The 5,894-nt window shown below is 45.3% G+C and overlaps 1 pseudogene; it reads left to right on the top strand.

The window, feature by feature from the left end:
- The first annotated feature begins 4,598 nt into the window (after nucleotides 1–4,598).
- On the top strand, nucleotides 4,599–4,973 carry LOC142439271 (interferon-induced transmembrane protein 1 pseudogene; annotated as a pseudogene).
- The last annotated feature ends 921 nt before the right edge of the window (nucleotides 4,974–5,894 follow it).

Genomic DNA, 5,894 nt, shown 5'->3' with positions numbered 1-5,894 from the left:
GGATGGCGCGTGGCCACACCCCGACCGAGATTGGGCCTTCAGGATCTCATCAACAAAACAAATAAGATGGCCTTGTTCACACCCAGTACTAAATGGAGTCTTAAAGTGGCCCTCAAAGAAACAACAGATGTGGCTTGGTCCACATAGTCCACCAAGAAAAGGTAGCAATTCTACCCGACAGGGTAAAGAATGCCCTCCAGAATGAGGCCATAGTCACAGATGTATGACGTCCTGAACCACAATAACCAAGGCTAGAAAGGCCCTGTCATTGACCAGAACTTGGTGGCATGGAGTTTTCCTTCCAGCACAATCACACATCATTTTTTTCTCTCTCTGAGATTTGACTCAAGAGCAACCATGTAGTCCCCTAAAGCCAACAGCCCTCTGAGTCATAAGGCAAAGAGTCCATCCCAGCTCTGGCCCAAGCAAAAACAAGAACACCGCAAACCAGAAAAACAACTCAAAACCTGTGAAAATAAGGTTGGTTGGTTTGTTTTCCTTCTTTTGGCCTCAAAACTCGTGTGTGTGTGTGTGTGTGTGTGTGTGTGTGTGTGTGTGTAAACACATGAACAGAACTCATGTGGGTTCTTTGTTTTCTGTATCCCAGCCAGTAAGAATATTTGTGCTTTTCTCTGTAGAAATATTCATGTGCTTGACTAATGAAGTCTTAATGGACACCCTGTATAAGGAACACTCAGCCCCTGCACATCCTACTTGCTGAAATCTCAATGAAAAACAATCCGGCATTCTGAAACACAGCTGATCGCAATGGTTAAAATAAGGAACTGCGGACCAGCCTACTGTTTAATTATGAAAGCAGAAGAGGAACCAGGCAGGTGCCACTACTTCAGACTCAACAACAGTCTTGCTCAGCAATACTCCCACATGGTCCAGCCCTCTGATTTTGATTGTTGGTGAACAGAGTAAACCTAATATTTTTCCCCAGTAAATGAGTGAGTATATTGTACCAATAATTTTTCATTTTAAGGATTGTGTTCAAAGAAGTAACATCAGGATTACAAACACAATAAATATAAAAAAAGCATTCCACACTTCGTTTTGAAGTACTCCACCCGTTAATATTGTGTTAGCTGTGATTCAGGAGACAGGCAGGCTCTCTACTTCCCATGGAGTTCCATCTCAGAAACACACAGGCTTTTCTCTGCCCCAAAGGGTCACGGTGAGTCAGAAACGACTTGATTGCACTGAGTTTGTTGCTATGAAGTCCACCTTGCCTCCTGGTGTCTCCATGGCTCCAATTTAAATAAATTTAGCTCAGAAAGTTGGTATTTTAGACCCTACGATTTACCAAACTCTCTGATAAGTACAAGGAGTCCTGGTGGTATGATGGGTCACTTGTTCAGCTGTCACCAGCCCTTCCTTGGGAGAAATGGGGGCTTTTCTAAAACTTCATAGCTTCAGAAAATCTATTTGAAGCACTGAGTCAGGATACAGTCGAAGATAGTGAGTGCTCACGATGGATACAAGGATCCCTGGTGCAGCAACGACTTAAGCATGGGGCTAGCATCAGTAACGTTGGTGGTTTGAACCCACTAGCAGCTCTGTGAGACAAAGATGAAGAGTTTGCTTCTGTAAAAACATGTCAGCCTCAGAAACCCTACTGAGCAGTGTTACGCTGTCCTCTAGGGTCACCATGACCATGGTTTTGCTTTTATGATGGGTACAGGAGCCCTGGTTAACATTGAAGGAAAAACGGGGAGGGGGTGTCATCTAGCAAGAACATTTCATGGTGTTCATGCAGAACCCATACATAGACCAAGACATAATCGTTTACATAGAACAAGTGACACTGAAATCAAGAAGGTATGAATCAGGATTGTATATTGTCAACATACTTATTCAATCTGAGCAAATAAGCCCAGAATCTGGACTCTATGAAGTAATTAGCAGCATCAGAATTGAGAGGAAGGCTCATTAACAATCTTCAATATGCAGATGACTCAGCCTTGCTTGCTGGTGAAGAGAAAAGCTTGCAGGCTTTAGTATGGATTGCAATTCAACATAAGACCAAAATCATGACAACTGGACCCATCAATAATAGAATAAACAGGGCTTGAAATTGTCAAGGATTTCACTTTATTCAGATACACAAAGTCCATGGAAGCAGTAGTCAAGAAAACAGACAACCCAGTGCAGGTGGGGAAATTAGTGTGAAATATCAAAACCTTGTCAGCGTCTTAGAAGCAATGGTGCCACTTCAAGAACTAGCGTTCACCTGGCCAAGACCTGGTATTTTCAATCACCTCGTGTGTTTGTGAAAGCTGGCTGCTGCGTCAGGAGGACCACAGAGGAATTCATGGATTTGAATTCCAGCACTGGAAACGAATATTGCCTGTACCATGGACTGACAGAGAACAAACGAATCATATGTTCCTTTGAAGCTAGGATTAGAGTTTTCCTAATGTACTTTGGGCATGTTATCAGAAGAGTCTGTCCCCAGAGAAGGGTATCATTCTTGGCAGAGGACTAGTGAAATAGAAGTTGACATAGTGGCTGCAACAATTAGGCTAAACGTAACAATTTTGAAGAAGGTACAACCACAACAAGCAAGAAAGTGGTATCCTAGGGCCAAGTCAAGGTTTATTACGGATGTTCTGGTTGCTAACTGTAAAACGTAATGGGCACTGTTTATCAAATAGCAGATCATGACCCATCATCTTAGAGATCTGACAAGCTTCTCCTCCCTCCACCTGCACCCCCACTAAAATAAAATAGAAAACATCAAAATTCCACCAAGGGTTACAAATTACAAATTGCGTGAAAGTTTACAGAGTACCCGTAAATTTGTATATATTTTATTTTATGTGACAACTTTCAAATTTTGATTATGACACATACACATCTAAATATATTCAGGCTCAACCTTTGCTGCAACAATTTGTACCCTAGTAACCCTTGTGGGTTTCTGAGACGGTAGCTTTTTACGGGAGTAGAGAGCTTCTTCTTTCTCCCCAGGAGCAGCTGGTGGTTTTGAACTGCTGACCTTGTGAAATGGGATTCCAAATAAACAACTTATTAAAAAGTATCTATACATGCAAGTTTTCAGAAAGTTTGGGGGATTTTTTTTATCTTTCTATTCTGTTTCCCACAGCCTTTCTGAAGCCCTCTCATATGTCCCAAAGAACGCTGTTGGGATGATAATTACATGCCCAGCTGCTTTGAGAGCGAGAGGTCTGAAGATCTGGTTCTGTGAAGATTAAGCAACCTAGAGGACCCCGTGGCAGGGCTCTACTCTGGAACACGGGCTCGTTATGAAGTGCAATCTATTTGACGACATCTAACAATAGCAACAACCGGTATGTTTCAAGTATTATGCAGGATGACGTGGTATATCATGGCATGACTTCGAACAATGCCTATATTTTGAAATTCTGTTTACCATCACTAGAAACCCACAAGGGTGTTCCAGCCTGCCCTATAGGTTGCTATGAGCCAGAACCAGCTGGACGGCGGTCCTATTTTGAAGGACACAATGAGGACAATGCAGACATGAGGTCAAACAGAATCCCGACCCCTGCCATGGAGTCAATTTCCACTCACAACGACCCTCTGGGACAGAAGACAGCTGCTCCATAGAGTTTCTGAGGCTGTAACTAAGCGCAGGGTTTCACAAGGGAGTCTTTGCTTGTTGTTCGATGCAATCACGTTGGTTCTGATGCAGAGCAATCCTATGATAACAGAAGGAAACACTGCCAGGGCCTCGCCAGCCTCACAATTGTTCTTGTGTTTGAAGCCCTGGTTGCAGCCACTGGGTCAATCTATCCTGTTGTCTCTTTTCTGCCGCTCCTGTGCGTTACCAAACACGACATCTCATCTTGGCTTAACTAGTGCAGATACATATTCTAACATGTAAAATAGAATCATTAGCCTGTGAATTCGTTCTAAGCATGAAGACACCCCACAGAGGTGCCCATCCACCAGGAGTGTGTGGCTGACCCCTGCTGTCAGGGGTCACAGCTTTGTGACAGGTCTTCTGTGACGCCACTAATGGCTGCAGTCTCTCACCCCTAGAGATCCAGTTAAGAGCTTACCCCCAGACCAACTGTCTGGAGACCTAGCTGTGGAACTTATGTGTGGCTGTTTCATTTTCACTTCAATAGAATGTGTTTACAGTGTTGAACTTAACATGAGGAGGAAAACTGAAAAGCCTCTTTGTTGATTCAGCTCCCTTTCAGGAGAAATTTTAAGTCATGCACATTTGCAGCGTACTGACCCATGCTGTGAGTAAGATGGCTTAAACCCAACCAGCAAACCCAAAGCCGATGAAGGTAGAGAGACCAAAACAAACACAATCTATCCAAACAGTTTTAAAATATCTACCACATCCTTCTTGGGGCATCTGAACCTCTTCGCTCCTGACCTTTCAGACACTGGAAGTGGAATTCCATGGCCTTGTTCTATCGATCACAAACACAGAAGAGTCCCTCTGGGCTCACACTCCAGAGACTTCTTGGGCCAGCAGACCGCTTCTTGGGAATTTGTTTGTTTGGTTGGTTTTTGCAGGTTCAGCAACATGGGAAAGACAAGGGTAGCGGCCCTTCCCATTCTGCAGGTCTCTGTGTCCTCACACCCAGGAGATGGCTCAAGAGGAGCTCAAGATGGGGGCGCTGCGGACCCCATGCCAGGCCGCCCCCATGCAGTCCACCGTGATCAACATCCAGAGTGAACCCCACGTGCCTGACCACGTCGTCTGGTCCCTCTTCAACACGCTCTTCCTCAACTGCTGCTGCCTGGGCTTCGTGGCCTATGTCTACTCTGTGAAGTCTAGGGGCCAGAAGATGGTGGGCAACATGATTGGGGCCCAGAGCCATGCGTCCGCTGCCAAGTACTTGAACATCTTCTCTACGGTCCTCGGCCTCCTGGGAATCCTCATCTTCGTCATTCTTCTTGCCACGGGCACAGGGATGAGTTTCCAAGTCCTGTCGCAGATGATGGGCCAGCAAGGCCACTAGCCATTGCACCAGGCTGTGTCCTGAACCTGCTGGACGACCTGACCCCTGGCCTGTCTGCTGCTGCTCCTGTCCACAGCCGCTTGTGCATGTATCCCCATCTCTCAGCAAGCTCAATAAAGCGCCCTGGTTTGTCAAAAAAGACAAGGGTAGCACAGTTCTGGGATTCAAGCCTTCCATCAGCGACCTAAGCTTAATTCCTGGTAAACACAGTTCTTGCCCCTCATGTGCAACCAACACCACACTGCCCGTGGAGGCTTTGTGAATTCAGAAGAATGGCCTGGAAATGTACTTCTGAAAAAAACTGCACCCCCAAACTCTCAAAATCACAGTGATCTAGCTGATCCTGTGCAGCAGGCTCCCCAGGAGCCAGTGCCAACTGCTCAGCAGCAAACAGTAACCACAAACTTCCGGGCACACAGTGATCTATCTTGGTAAAGGAGTCTGTGAAACCCTACCAGGAGATGTGTACAAGGAACATGGTTCAAGAAACATGCATGGCATCCGCCACTTAGCACGGGACGTCTTCAACACCTAGCTTCGAATGTGGCTTTGTGGAGGCCGTGATGTCGGTTTGTGCTCAGTTTGTCTCCCCATGTGGTTTGCAAACCAGCCAGGAGGAAGTCGGAGGCAGTGAGCAGTGTGGTCAATGTGGCGTTGAAAGAGCAGCGCTTTTCATTTTTAAGCTTGTCAAGAGCAACTCACTAATCTAAGGCAGCCATCTCCACGCTTTCATCCATTTGAGAAAGAGCTATTGAGAACAAAGTGTCCGGTGGGTGATAGGCTGTGTTCCGTGTTTAAAAACAGAAAAAGTCATACAGAACAACTATCTAAAAGAAACGCCTACAATGTAGAAACTCCTTAAAAATATGACCCTAAATCCTATATCTTTAAAGTAAATCAGTATGATATAAACATGGTATG

The sequence above is a fragment of the Tenrec ecaudatus genome, chromosome 1 (assembly GCF_050624435.1).
Source record: "Tenrec ecaudatus isolate mTenEca1 chromosome 1, mTenEca1.hap1, whole genome shotgun sequence".
Taxonomy (NCBI): Eukaryota; Metazoa; Chordata; class Mammalia; order Afrosoricida; family Tenrecidae; genus Tenrec; species Tenrec ecaudatus.
Note: the sequence above shows the minus strand (reverse complement) of the source record. Positions and strands in the feature narration are given on the sequence as shown.